Below are 16179 nucleotides of genomic sequence, written 5' to 3'. Positions count from 1 at the left end.
ATGAAATAGTTAAATACATACATACATACATACATGCACACATACATACATTCCTATAACTCATCTGGGTGAGCATACATACATACATACATACCTCAGGTGGGTGAGCACACATACATACATACATACACACACATTCATACATACATACATACTTTACTATAACTCATCTGGGTGACCATACATACATAAAACATACTTACATACCCCAGGTGGGTGAGCACACATACATACATACATACATACATACATACATACATACACATTCATACATACATACATACTTTACTATAACTCATCTGGGTGACCATACATACATAAAACATACTTACATACCCCAGGTGGGTGAGCACACACACACACACACACACACACACACACAGATTCCTATAACTTTCATTCTTTTATAAATGCAAGGAAGTAGTTCTGTGGACTAAATAGTATTCCAATGAACTAATTTCTAAGTGACTCAGCTTAGCACCAGGTGACACATTATGTTGTAGTCTTTACTGCTAATGGCCTTTTGCTTTTCTTTCTTCCTCAACACGTGTAAATGCCATTCTGTGACCATTGGCTATTCCTTTAAGGACTTGGTATAAAAGTTGTTATTTCTTTAAAGGGGATACATACCCAGTTCTTACTTCAAAACCAAAGCAACAAAGCTAGGCTTCTGGGCTCAAGATGGGAAGAGACAAGTTCAGCGTATCAAAGGGGAGATGCTACGGCTATTTGGCAAAGAAATGGATAAAACGAAGTCAAATCTTTCTGAGAAAAGTAACGTTTGATTATCTTTTCCCCCTCTGATCTGCCCTAAGCAACATTTCCCCAGGGGCCCGAGAACGGACGTTGTGAAGGGTAGTGTTCATTACAGAGACCGGATGCAGCCTGTGTGCATTATGTTTAAAGCTATCGTGGCTGTAGTTGCATGCTAGTATATGTGTAGCCTTCAGACACGCAATTGACCGTGAAATAATAGCACACGGCTTTTAATATATACCCTCTGGTTCTGGGTGTGCATACTAAACATACAGTATTTTAAATACACGCATATATACATACAAACACACAGACCCCCACCAGTTAAAGCCCTGTGTGTCTAAATGCCCTGTCAGCTGCTAGAAATTTCCCCTCTCCTCTCCCTAAGGTCTCAGGTGTGGGATTCATGAGCCAATGTCTCAGCTAGAACAGGTGTCTATCGCTGGGTAAATAGCAATTAGGCCCAAATTTCAGACTTTTTTTTTTCCCAATCCCTTTCGGAGGAAAAGCCCAGGAATAAATAGTTGCTGTAAGGGCCAGGGGTATTGTGTAGCTCCACAGCCTCCAGCTGGTCTATTACACACTATACACAGGCAAAGAATACGGGCACCTGACAGATGTGTTCTGTTAGCTTCATTAGGAAAGAAACAAAGAAACTCCTCAATTAATAACAGCGGAGCCAAATGGGGGGTGGGGGGAGCTCGAGGGGAGAGGAATCATAGCCTGTTATTTAAACAGAGTCAGGGAGCCTTTCACCAGTGGCTTAATATGATTCATTAATAAAAACAGCTTTTTGAATGCCCAGTTTAAGTCAAAAGAAATCACTAGCGGTTTTTTTTTCTTTCATTTTTTTTTTTTAAATCTCTCTCTCTCTCTCTCCAGAAAAGGAAGGGCAAAATGACAAATGGCTGCCGCTGAATTCATTTCATGTGGGGACGGCCTTTCTCAAAGACCCCTTAAACGGCAGGGCTGGGTGTTTGTCACATTAAGTGGCAGAGCCGTTCTCCAAAATCGACTGTGGCACATCAGGGTCTCAGATGAATGGTCAGCAGTGACCGTCCAATCATTTTATATATCCAGACCAGGAAGCATTTAGTGCTGTTTAAATGAACAGGATTTTTTTTTTTTTTAAGTCATGAAATGTAGCTCTCATCCGGATGAAAAGAGAAGCTGTCTCTCTTGTCACTTTTAGTTTTTTTCTTTTTCTCTTCACCCCCAACCCCCCCGCTTGAAATGAATTGAAATACAGGAGAAGCCCTGGGTGTGAGGGTGGCTTTCATTTCTTGCAAGCAACAGTAAAGTCTGGTTATTTCTTCCTTTGGACGTCTGCCCTCCTGGAAACACAGCGAAGCACCCTGCGGCCTGACGCATGCTCATGAAAGGGGGAGCTGTCTACCGTGGCAGCGAGAGATGGGTTCCAAACCAAGAGGTTTCTTTTTCCATGCAAGTTAGAATCTGCAGTAAAAAAAAAAAAAAAAACTGAGCCCTCACAATATTAATCCCCCACCCTGTAACTTCGGTGATATTTTAAAGAACAGCACTACCCTTCGCTTCCACAATGGCTAGACAGCCTGACCCACTTGCAAGGCTTAAGGGAAAGAATGAACTCCTGATAGCTCCCTCTCCGTTAACCTAACTGGCCCAGACTACAAAGGGCGCATAAGAACCTAGAGAACTCTGGGAAGCTTCAGGTCACCAACAGGGCAATTGGGATATTTTTAAGATTAAATTGTGTTGAGTGCATTAACCTGGATAGATTTGTATGTGCTTAAGAATTCACAGAACCAGGGTTAGAACTTCCCCGGTACAACTGAATGCCAAATGGCGGGAGAAGTCCCTGCGTAACCTAGGCCAGCAAGGATGGGCTCCAACACCAGAACGGAATGCTCATCTGTCTAATTGGGGTGTTGTCCCGCCAAAGAAATAGAAATCAAAACAGAACTGGTCATGGCCAAATATGAAGGGCCAGGGGCTTTGTGATGGAAATTTAATTGTAAATCTTTATGGCCAACTCGGCCTGCAATGTCTTTGTGCTCCTCAGATTTTAAAATATACTCTTGGCTTCCATTTGTTTCCACCACCCCCACCCCACCCCCACCCCACAAATAATAGCCACAGACCCAGCAAGCCTAAGGTCTACTCCCAAATGGACAAACAGGAGGAGAAAGGGCAGCGGGATCGCCTACAAGTAAAGGCATTCTTCACCGGAAAGCCCCGCCCTGCCCTGCTCACCTTTCACATTTGATGTGAAGGAACGGAAGGCATTCAGGGAAAGGGCAAAATGAGAAACAATTACATCTGGGCTTCACGTCATTAGAGGTCTTCAACTCCAAAGGTTGGTGTGAGTTCTAGACTCAGTTACAGGAAACCGGAGGCAGGAACTGAAGCAGGGGCCATAGAGGGGCATAGCCCGATTTTCATGCTTGCTTCGCCTGCTTTCTTCTACATAGCCAGGACTACCTGCCTAGGGGTGTCAACGCCCACAGTGGGGCTGGACCCTCCCGCAGTCACCATCAGTCAAGAGAAGATCCCGGGGCTGGGGATTTAGCTCAGTGGTAGAGCGCTTACCTAGGAAGCGCAAGGCCCTGGGTTCGGTCCCCAGCTCCGAAAAAAAGAACCCAAAAAAAAAAAAAAAAAAAAAAAAAAAAAAAAAAAAAAGAGAAGATCCCCCATCTACTTACTTGCCAATCTGATGGAGGCAATTTCTCACCCGGGGTTCTCTTCCCAGATGACTGTAGCGTGTGTGTAAACTAACCAGCACTTACAGACCTTGCACCCTGGGATGGTACCTACACAAGCAGTTCCTTTTGTTCAGAGCATTTTCGTGCAGAATTCATGGGTGGTGGCGGCGGTGGTTAGAGGGTTTGGCTGTTTGTTTTGCTCGTTTGCTTTTTTTGGTTTGGTTTTGGTTTTTAAGCAGAGAATTGGAAAGAATTTCTGGTTTGATTTTTTTTTTTTTACCTTCTCTAGAATATCAAAATAGACAGTGCAAACACAGAGAATATCCCCAAACAGGAAAACATCTTGCTTAGTAAAATTTATGTTTTTCAATTTATGTGTCATAAGGAGGGAGGATATATAATTTTTGCAAAAAAAAAAATTGCGAAGCCTTAATTGGGACCATAAGCTGAGAAAAAATTCTTCATATAGTCTTGTTGTTAGCACAAGGAAAAGCCACATTCTTTTAGCTCTCCTTTCATTCATTCTCCATTCATTGTTCTATTCGATATTGCTGCCCATAGATTCCCAGGGCCAGATTTGGCTCCAGCGTCCTGGGTAAAGGTCACCTTTTATCACACTGTCTTACTGTCCCCAATGGCTCCTTATAGGAGGGCTGCTTGTCCCTTCTGTGAGAGATCTGCTGATAGTAGCATCCCATTTTGTCTTCAACAACTCTCTACTCTTTCAACACCTTGAAGTCCAGTTGGCCCTCGGTAAGGGAAAGGAGACGTAAGCTGTTTTCATCCCGACTGAAACAGGCTTGCGTATGTGACCACCTCGTCCATTTGATCACTTCGGTCTTCCTAACAGAGGTCTCAAAAAGGGGAATAAGAGACACTTTCGGGTGCTGCAGAAAACCCCTTTGAGTAGCAAACTTTCAACTGAAAAAAAAAAATAATCCTGTTGGAATGTTCTATTACTAAGGAACTCGGGTATCTGAAAGCAACTTCCATATCCGTTTGAAGGTGGACCCCATAAAGTACGAAAATATCCACAGCAAAATGGACCATGTGTTTATCCTTTAGGCAGAGGGTATTAAACTCTATGAAAAGTATGGGATCCCAGGAGCCTGATGGAGTCAAGGGGAAGTTCAACAATTCAAAACATTCAGCCCCACGATAAACAAACGAAAACTACACAGGAAAAACAGATGCCATTCTCCTGTTTACAAAACCTTTTTAAAAAGTTCTTATCTAGGACTAAGAGAGGTGGCTCAGTGATTAAGAGCACTGGCCGCTCGTCCAGAAGACCCAGGTTCAATTCCCAGCACCCACATGACAGTTCAGAACTGTAAGTTTCGGTTCCAGGGCATTCAACACACACACACACACACACACACACACACACAGAGGCAAAACAACAATGCACATAAAATAGAAATAAATCACAAAAATTAATTTTTAAGATGCAATTTATTATTATTTGGTATATGTGTGTTTGTACATGTGTACATGTGCATGTGTGTATGCATGTGTGCATGCATGTGTCTCTGTGTGTGTATGTATGTGTTTGTGCATGTGTGCATGTATGTGTATGTGCATGTGTGTATGTGTATGTGTGTGCTTGTATGTGTGTGCATGTGTGTGTATATATGCATGTGCGTGTGCATGTGTGCGTGTGTGCATGTGTGTGCACACGCGTGTGTGTGTGTACATGCATGCGCATGTGTGTAGGTTCACACATGCCACAGTATGCTATGCATATGGAAGTCAGAGGACAACTTTCAGGAGTTAGTTCTCGCCTTCCATTGTGGGCTCAGGGATAGAGCTCAGGACATCAGCAATGCAGCGAACATTTTCACCTAATGAGCCTCCTTGCCACCCCTACAGAACTTTGTGAACAGTAGCCGTGTTAACAAGACAGAAGACTTTCCCACTCACCATTGATGACATATCAATTTACCCTGCTCTACAGAGAAGCAGTCTGGCCCTGTTTTAATATTCTCGAAAATATCATACTAATTTAATATAAAATTCCCTCAGCAGAGGGTATTTGAAAAGGAATCATTTTAAATGGGTAAATCTCAATTTTGAATAGTGTGAATCTCAGTAGCAAAACATTAAACAGAGACTCATTCATTCTCACACCCAGAAATCCCATATGTATGTATGTATGTATATATACACACACACACACACATATATATATACATATATATATATACACATATATATATATCCCTGGTATTACATCATGAGACAAAGATACCTTTGAGTTTGTTTTCTGTTGGATGCTAAAGTTCTGAATAGTCTAAGGAAGTGTATATGGATTACAGTTAGAAAAAGAAAAATAGATAATGTTTTAGGGTTGAGTTGCTCTGGCTTAAGGATCTGAGTGGTCTTGGAAGGGACACGCACACATTTATTTACTCGGTTACCTGCTAACTTGCACATGGATGGTGGGCAGTGCCTGCAAGATGCACACATAGAAGTTAGAGGACAATTTGAAGAAGCCACTGCCCTCTTCCCACCATGGGCAACTCCTGGTCAGAAGGCTCAGCATCGAAAGCCTTGAACCACTGAGGCATCTCACCAGGCAGGAAGAGACACATTCTGAGGAAATACCCTGCTTTTATTCTATGTGCAAATATATTATATGAATATTAAAAGACGATATATCACCCATGCCTTCAATAGAGTTATGTGTTTGTGGTATTTTTCTACAATATACTATGCACTGTCAACCAAAAATTTTACAGAAAAAAAATCTTGCTTCATATTCTATATTGTAGTGTTTTCTAAAATATGAGTTGCTTTGGGTACTGGGCCAAAATGTGTAGGTTTAAAATATTTGAAAAGCTTAAGGGTTTCTTTGTTTAAATCTTCTTTGATAAGTGAATTATTCAATCCATAGAAAATAATTATTCGTATTTAACACGCCCGAGGCCCCGTGTTTCCCAATGGAAACAATTCCCTTAACCTTGGCGATGACCCCGGAAGGTCAGATTCGAATTCCATTTTGAGGCGTGAAGGAGGTGCTGGAACCGTGTCTCAGACCACAGACCGTGAGGAGCCAGCGCTTGCCTTTGAATCCCATGTTATTTCTGTGCTACTCGCCAGGACAGACGCGTCTGAAATGGTCTTCTTTCCGGGCCTCATCATTTATTAAGAATTTTTTTAAATGATGAATTGAATTATTTAAGATGAGATTACAGCACATGATTAATTTGAGCCGGCGAATTCCCTTTTATTCCTTTGTGCGGTGAGAGATTTAAAGAGGAGGAAAAGAATCCCAGAAATGGTTTCCTAAAACCACCAGGCACTGATTTTGCTTTCCAACTGAGAGCAAAACAATTAGCCCTCTACGGGGCAGTGTCGGCCATTGGCCACAGTTTCTTTCCCGTGTTGCCCCCGGTTGAAAAAAGAATATATAGTTCCCACTTCAGGTTTTTTTGTGGTTGTCCCACAGGCTGCTTGAGTGACAGTGTTTCTGTTTCTTCTTAAAATTCTCTCCTTCCAGCGCATCCTAGATGTCACCTAGTACTTCCTTCTTTCTTCTCGTTTCCGTTTCTTCCCTACTCACTTCCACGTCTCCTAAGTCAAAAGAAGTCATTTTCATTGCCTTCATCATGCTTCGGGCAAAGCCACGCTGGTAGCTAAAATTAATATCAGTGGCTAGCAGCAGTATAGGCGAGGTCGGCTGAGTGGTGTGTGCTACTTCTGAAGCCAGAAAGACTGTGAGCGATTCCTTCAGGGAGGCCCCGCACCTCATCTCCACTCCTCGCTCTCAAAACGTCGAGGGAAAGTGGAGTGACTCCCAGATACAGACCCAGAACTCGGGATCGCAAAGCAGGGGGGTTGCTGCAAGTTTAATGCCAACGTAGACTACACCCCGAGTTCCAGGCCAGTCTAAGCTACAGAGCGAAACCTTGCCTCAAAAAAAAAAAAAAAAAAAAAAAAAAAAAGAGAGCCTTGGAGGGGTACGTCAGGTACTTGAGGGAGAACGATCCTGGCTGACCTTCAGTAGCCTTGTTCCACGTAGAAGCAAGTTTTCGGAACACAGGAATTAAGACAACCTGCGCGGTCTATTTTAATCTCCGTGGGGGAGGAGGTGGGCTTTTAATGCTATTTTCCGCTTTCATCTGCTGGTCTGCTCGTCTCCAGCACTCAGCTAGCGTGTAGCTATGTCTCGGCTCACTGTGTGGGTTCTGGCATCAAAGCCTTGGGCCAATTTTATTTCATTTGTGTTTGCTGTCAGAACAATGTCTTTATTCTGCAGTGCCCCTCTCAAATCACCTCTCAGGTGGTTTGATAGAAGCAGCGCACCGCAGAAATAATTAAAAAAAAAAAAAAAGCCTTTGTCAAAAAAAAAAAAAAAATCCATGTTACTTCTTTTGTGTTCCGCCCTGTGAATACCGAACGCGCAACGCACTTAGTTCAACAGCGCCCCAAGTTCCATTTGTGAGATGAAAGTGCCTTTTATTTTCAATTTCCCGGAGACAGCTGATCTGTTTTCCTTCCAGAGAAGGGATTCTTCTTGGGGTGTGGGGGGTTTCAAATGACTGCTCAACAATAAACCTTTTTACAGTATCATTTGTTTTAGACTGCCAGAGGACACCTAGACTGGTTCGATGCTGTACAAAACTCTCACCAAAACCATGAACGGAGTGCCTTTAGGGAACCGACAAGGCTGTGGAATTCCGTCACATCGAGTGAGCGTGGAAGGAAGTGGACAGCTCTGGCGGACTCAGAACTCCATCGCGACACCTAAGCGATGCAGGGTAGGTGCGGATCACTCTGCGGAACACTCCTTTCTTCTGCTGTGTGCCTTGCAGGAAACAGAAGGGAGGGGGAGGAAGAGATTGAAGGGAAAGATGCAGCAAGCTGGCAGGTGGTGGGCAGGGATCAATCCAATTTGTCACATCCCGGGTTGTAAAGGATCCATCTCCCAGTGACATTGATGACTGAGGATATTCAGCCTGGTTCACGCCAAGACAGAGGGCAGCGGCAAACTCAGACGTGAGTAGAGAATGGATCCCAGAGGATGCTGATGGACAGAGACTAAGACCTCGCTGCCAAACATGGTGCCCTGGTTTCTATATGAAATAAGTGAATGAACGAATGAATGGATGAATGAATGAATGAGACTGAAATTCCATATGAAGTTAGTGAATGAATGAATGAATGAATGGGACTGTAATTCTATATGAAATAAGTGAATTAATGAGTGAATGGATGCTTGTCTCCATGAATGGCTGGATGAATGCTTGAATGGATAAATGGATAAATTAAAAGGGTATATAGAAATAGCCAGAATAGCAGCCTATCTAGAAAGTGAACCATGAAATAGAAAGATGAACTCTTAAGAAACGAGGTGTGAAAAAGAAAGTGAGGTAGAATCCACGTGGCACAGAGGCAGAAGGGACAGCATGGTACAGGAAGAAAGGCACTGTTCAGCAGGAAGTGGGTGTCAGGGACAGAGGAGGGACACTCGGAAGGAGAACAAACCAGAACAAATGAACCATGGCACATATATGAAAATGGCAGAATTAAAATTAACACTAAAAGATAAATAACACAGGGGTGCTAGAGAGATGGCTCTGGCTGCTCTTTCAGGAGACCCAGGTTCAAGTCCCAGCACCCACACGGTGGCTCACATATGTTCAGCGCTGATGCTTTCACACAGACACGTGCGGGCAAAACACCAATGCACATAAAAAATAAATTTAGAAAATTTAAAATATTAATTAATTATACAAATGAAAGATTATGTGTCCATGTGTCCAGGGCATAGAAAATAGAGCTTCCTCCCATCTTATATACAGTCAGATCAGAAAATAAATTTATTTTGTATGGCGCACCCACTCTGAGTTTATTTTTATTTATTAATGCCTCCGACATGATGTTGATCTTGGTGATTTGTAGAGTCTCAGAATTATGATCATCAGAGTTATCTGGGTTTTTTTTCCCCCTTTCTTAGTGTCTAAGAGTGGAGCCAGGATCGTTAATACTGATTATGAAGGTAATGACCATGGTTGACAGTCAACCCGGAAACAGACAGAACACGAACAGCAAGAGAAGCTCCAGCATCCTGGGTCCCTTTGCACTGGAACTCAGCAGCCTCTCCTTCAGAATCACACACACGTACACACACACACACACACAAATATGTGCACACATGCACACACACACACAAGTGCACACACACACATACACACATACACACATACATACACACGCACATACACTCACACACATACGTGTGCACATGCACACACACATACATATACACATACACACACATACACACACATACACACACGTGTACACACACACGCGCATACACGCACACAAGCACACACACATACACACATACACTCATACACATACACATACACACACGTATACACACACATACACACACATACACTCACTTGCACACATGCACACACACAGGCACATACACACACACGCACATACATGCACACATGCACACAGAGGCACACACACACACATACATGCACACATGCACACACAGAGGCACATACACACACGCGTGCACACACACACACACACGCACACATATGGACATGCATACACACATACACACACATGCACACACACATACACACACATACACACACATACACACATACACACACATGTGTACACACACACGCACATACACACACAAGCACACACACATACACACATACACTCATACACATACACACATGTACACACACATACACACATGCATACACTCACACACATACACACACATGCGCACGTACACGTACACATACACACACATACACACACATGCACACATACACACACATACACACACATGCACACACACACACACACACACACACACACACAATTCTGGGGCCGGGCCCCAGAGACTGAGCACAACCCAGGACTTTGCACAAGGGGAGTTTCCTGTGTTGTGCAGTGAGTGGTCCTCCACCTCCAGTTTCCTGCGTCTTTCAGACATCCCTAGCAAGGAAACTGTAAGTTGCCAGTGATGTTAACAAGCCATAGGAGGTCCTGTCTTAAAAGCAAGTCGGGCTGAAGAGACGGTTCAGTTGGGAAAGCACTTGTGCAAGCATGGAGGCTTGAGTTAGGCCCCTGCATCTACTTCAAAAAGAAAAACCATCCCAGCACTGGGGAGTCAGAAGCATGAGGATACTTGGGAAGGCCTCACTGGACACCCAATCTAAATTAGCAAGCCTCAGGTTCTATGAAAGACCTGTCTCTTAGATAGTGACTAAGAAAGACTTTGACCTCTGGCCTCCACATGCACACATGCATAGACACAAGCAGAGCTAACAGGTTAGACCTACATACCTCTGACAAGGCTGGTCACTATCATTCATGTAGAAAATCACACTTAGTAGCCACCAGTCACCCGCCTTGACCTTGATACCGAAAGAAAAAGCCTACTGCATTTCAGGCCCTATACTGTCTTCTGGCCAAATTCCACTAGGAACCATAATAGCTGAGGCAAAATAGCAAATCTAAGCAGTAACATTCGGGTAGATTTGAAGATGGATTTACAACTGTAAATCCATGTGAACAAGGATTGGGAAGAACAGTGTTATAAACAAGATGAACACATGCAGGTAGATTAAAATGTCACCCCCAGCCCACTCTAGAGTCCGAGGTCAATTGCTATAAAGAAAATATCAATGGCACCTTTTTTTTATAAAAGTCTTTCTTTAAGCAATTATTCATCTAATAGCTAACAATTTTCTACATTTAAAAAATGAGCCTGATCCTGCAGCAAGAGCATCTGGTGGCCTCTCTGGGCCACTGACTGTCATCTCTTGGCATCTATGCCTGTATGGAGCCTAATACCCCAGAATGTAAGACTGTCCTAGTGACCTGCTGCTCAGAAACAAAATGGCCAGTGTTATGTGCTGTTTCCCCTAAGACTGGGGAGCTTGCTTCTGTCTTGATCGTCTACCACTGCTTTGGTCACCTTCTAGTACACCAGTTTCCATCTGGCAGGCAGTCCTAGGGAGATGTACACACGCTGACCTGTGGGAGGCTGGCAGCCTGGAGCTGAGTCTGTCCTTCAGTGCCCACAGGGATGAGCTCGGAGCCACACCCAGCTCACAACACTTCAATAGAGAATCTGACCACAACGCCTCATGAGAAATGAGCCAGGCATTAGCTATAATGTTGGCCCAGAGTCCAGATTCGTTTCTTGACAAAGTGTCTAGCATAGGCTAACCTAGAGCTTACTATGCTCAGACAAACACTTGAACTCACAATCCTCCTGCCTCCAACAGCTCTTAAGTACAAAAGCGCACCCCCAGGTCATGCTTGGGTTATTTATCACACAGGGACACTGTTGCTTGAGAGAGTCATTTGATTCCAGTCAGGAATTACTGAGACTCAACCCTCAGACTATACTGAGTCCATTTCTTTCACACATTTACATGTAGAAGGGCACTGAATTAAAAGTCAGTAGTCTAGGTGTCCTAGAATAGACCCATGATCCCAGCTCTCAATAGACAGAGGCAGAAGCCTCACAAGTATCAGGTAATCTGAGGCTACCCGGTGAACTAAAGCTACAGGTTGAGTTCAAGGCCAACCTGAGCTATATAAGACCCTCTAAGTCCTAATCCTAGCTCCACTGCCTCTACCCTTGTCATGGAGCAGTCCTGTGAGCCTCTCCACATATTAGATGCTTTATGGACACGATGAAATCTTTGCGTTAGGGAGCTCTATAGTGTTTCTCAGCTCCAAACTTCCACATTTTAGAAGAGGAAGATGAGGTAACATGAAGGGTAATGAAAAGCCCAGGCCCCTGCCCTCCATTCCTGAGCTATCCTGATGTGCTGGCTTGGCTTCCTCAGCACCAGTTCTGGGTGGACTGGAGGACTCCATCACCCTGCCTTTCAGTGTTTTCTTGATTGATAATGACCCTTGCTATGCCCTTTACAAATCCAGCCATGTATAGCTGGTGGGTGCATAAATGCTAGTTGACACTTAGTAGGCTCATTTTTGTGAGCTAATCTTGTTCGGGGAGGTACCGGGTTGCCCAAACTCAGGAAAACCATCTTCTTTTTCTGTCTTACCTCTTTTAGTTGAGACCTACTGATTGGAGGGGAGCAGAAGCTCCTCTGACCAACGACAACATAAAATGTATTGCTCAACCACTCACTGAAGGAACCTGTCATTGTGTGACAGTTAACAATGACTTATGGGAAACGCGGCTACCTCTATCGTGAACCATCTTTCTCACCTACCTAGGAAAGAAGTGGGCAGGTAAATGTATGTCCTGTTATGAACCCATCATTTATGTATGTATCTAGAATACTGCCACTCAGAAGTGATGTTGAACATGAATCTGTTATTCTGATCTGTGCTCACAAAGTTGTTTATTTGTTTGCTTGTTTGTTTGCTTATTTGTTTTGATGGGCAGATAAACTTATGAGAATTTTAATACAACCATTTTCGAAAAAGCTAAAGCAATATAGCTCAACTTACCCTTTAGTAAGAATGAACCCATAATCTTCCTATGTCCATTTCCACTTTTCATTCTATTCTTTTTGGTGTTATAAAGATTAAAAATTTCCTGAGACTCTGAAGAGACATTCAAAGTACAGACAGCCTAACCAAGACGGGAGCAGAATAATTACTGCAGGCAAAAGAAAGAGAGAGCACTGTAACACCATCACAAATAAGCAATAAATTTATCTACCCACAGATGCAACCATGCATGTTAAATACTTGTTTTCCCTCAGGCAGGATAAAGAAGGATAAATAAATAAAAATTACCAACGCTGTGTCCAGAGCAAGAATGAAAAATCTATTTTTCATGGGATGACATTGTAAATTAAAATAAACACCGAGGATTGAAGACACAAATGACAGACCAGAAGCAAATGGAGAAGACTTTGAAAAGCCAGGGAAGGCTGTTTGCCTGAACTAAAGTCAGTGAGATCACAGGAAATGTGAATCACCCCCAGAGATGCCCTCCCTGGACAGCCAAGGAGTCTCTGGCCACACACAGAATGCAAAAACCGATACAACCTAGTGGTGTCATAGATAGGCTCCTTTCAATAGTTAGAATCCACAAATAATCTCCTCCTCAAATATTGTGTGTGATTCGCTCTCTCAAATCACTGGTAGGAAACCCCCGATGAAGAACAATACCTTTTCGGAAATTGACTTATTGTGCATATATGTTTTATAAGTATGCATGTGTGCTATGTGCGTGTGTGGTGCACACGTATGCACATGCATGTAAAGTCAGAGGTCAACACTGAGTACCCTCTTTAGTTGCTTGCCATCTTATTTTTGAGATAGGGTTACTTGTTGAACCTGCAGTTCACCAATTGGCTGAGGTGGCGGGCCACTGAGCCCCATTCACCTGTCTCTGTCCACCTCAGTTCTGGAGTTCTGAAGGCGTGACACATGCCCAGCTCCTGTTCCCTCATGAGAGCCAGGGATCCAAACCCCAGTCCTCATGCTTTCGAGGCAAGAATTTACCAACTGGGACACCTCCCAAGCCTCGGATCACTTTCTTAAACAATGGATTTTAACACTTCACGGCATTTGCATATTTCAGGACATTTTGAACAACTTAGCATAGGGGCAGACTCCTGAGGAGCTTGTTTAATGAAATTCAAATATAGCTGAGCAGGCTGTATTTTTAATCCGTGAAATCTAACAACCATACCTATGGTGGGTCATATTTATCTTCAACGGTGCGGAGTTTAGAATCACATAGGAGAGTGGAGCACACCTCTGGGTGTGTCTGTCTGTGAGAGGATTTCAGAGGTTATCTGGGGAGGTAGAGAGATCTACTCTGAATGTAGGCAGCACCATGCCATGAACTGGGTGCAAGGAGAGGACCAGTATTCATCTCTGTCTGCTTCCGGACCCACTGAGATGTGAGGGATCAGCCTCAATCTCATGCTGACAAGAACAGAAGCTGATCCTGCTGCCACACCCTCCCGCACGGTGGGCTGAACTCTAGTCAAGAACTAAGAGCTGAAGGTGAGTCTCTCCTCTCTTATCTGTTTCTTTTCAGGTATTTTGTTACCAAATATCAAAAATAACTAATATACTACCCCGAGAAACGACATAGGAGTTAACCAACTTGCTGGGTCACAGGTGAGTTTGGAAGCCACGTCTCAAAGCATTGACCTGTGAGCATCGTCCATGAAAGAATAACTCAGGAATAAGACTGCATCTAAATCACTCTGAGAAACCAATCATAAAGTATAGCAGGAGAGGAGGAAGAGGAGATAAACCATCCCAAGGGGCCAGAAAAGGGTTTGCAAAGCAAAAACAATTACTCAAAATTATTTAAATGTAATTGTCTGGGCTAGGAAGGTGACTGGCATTGCATAGACAGGAGGATCCCTGGGGCTCGCTGACCTGTTGGCTTAGCCAATTCAATGAGCTTGCATCCAAAGAAAGACTGCCTCAACAAGCAAGGCCGAGGGTCCCTGAGGAATGACACCTGAGGTTGACCAATGACTTCCAAATGCATGCATACCTATGTGCACATGCACACACACCCAAGCACATATATCACTTAACGCACAAAAAATATATACGGCTTCTCAGCCTTTCAGCTGAGATCAAATATAAAAATAAAAAAAATAAAATGAATTTTCTGAAAGAGTTTTTCCAAAATTCAATGGCCGTGGCCCTCATTATATTCCTTTGGCCAAACTCTTGTCTCTAACCTTAATCTGAACTCTGGGTGAAGTCAGGAGTCACCAGAATCCAAAAGGTATTAGAGGAGATGTGTTAACGCACAGTGGGAGATTCAGCACCTCGGACAGTGGCAGGTGCTGTTGCACATGCGCACACACACACACACACACACACACACACACACACACACACACACGCACACGCACGCACGCACACACAGAGAGGCACTCCCTTCTCTAAACATACAGGCTTTTCAAGCTTATATCTCCCTGTGCAAGCAGCTGCATGTTCTCTCAGGTTTCTGTCAGTATAAAGGGTTAGTGCAGCAAAGTTCACAATAGATGTTGAAATCAATGCCCAAGGTTCCCACATCATAACTATAGACATTTCTTGGGATCTTTTCCTTTCTGGGTCTCCTCCTCCTCCTCCTCCTCCTCCTCCTCCTCCTCTTCCTCCTCCTCCTCCTCCTCTTCCTCCTCCTCCTCCTCTTCTATTTTTTTCTTTAAATTTTCTCATCTGTTAAAATTTTTTTATAGATTTTTCACATGCACGATGCAGTCCTAATTACACACCTCATGGCTGAAATAATACTGAGCTTGGGTATTCACAGTGTCACAACTATATAAAGGGATAATGTGTAAGAGTTGCAAGGGGCGAAGAATGAGGCAGAGGATGAACTGCAAAGTGTGAAGAGGTAAGTTGAATCTTTTAATTATAGCAATGGATGCATAACTTCATGTGTTCTTCATAACTCATAGTGCCATATATTGTTCAGTATGAGTTGCTCTGCAAGTGCTATATAGCTATTTTCCTCTGGATTGAGACAGTCCACCATGGAGGGAGAGGAGGTTCATAAGATTTAGGAAATGAAGCACGAGGCCAGGTAAGCAGTTGATTCACAAAGCCTAGGAAGCTCCTGAAACTTACAGAATTCAGAGTCCTCACCCCAAGATGATAGAAGCAGGTGCGCCTACTAGGAAAAGGAGATTCTCCAACTGGCATAGCTGCCTCCAAGCTCCAGGAGTTGCATCTTTCATGAGTCACCATCAGCACTGTGGAGGAAGGCTGCCCTCAG

The 16179-nt window shown here is 43.5% G+C and overlaps 1 long non-coding RNA gene across 1 annotated transcript in view; it reads right to left on the bottom strand.

Annotated features, from left to right (window-relative positions):
- Positions 1-972: 972 nt before the first annotated feature.
- LOC148000034 (uncharacterized) overlaps positions 973-16179 on the bottom strand; it is a 55210-nt gene continuing 40003 nt past the window's right edge. Inside the window, exon 3 of the long non-coding RNA XR_015641153.1 lies at positions 973-2211. This is a non-coding gene — a long non-coding RNA (uncharacterized LOC148000034). The remainder of the gene's footprint in view (positions 2212-16179) is intronic.

Source organism: Rattus norvegicus, chromosome 17 (genome assembly GCF_021556685.1).
Source record: "Rattus norvegicus strain SHRSP/BbbUtx chromosome 17, alternate assembly SHRSP_T2T, whole genome shotgun sequence".
NCBI lineage: Eukaryota > Metazoa > Chordata > Mammalia > Rodentia > Muridae > Rattus > Rattus norvegicus.
The sequence above is the reverse complement of the archived record's forward strand: the minus strand, read 5'-3'. Positions and strand labels throughout refer to the sequence as shown.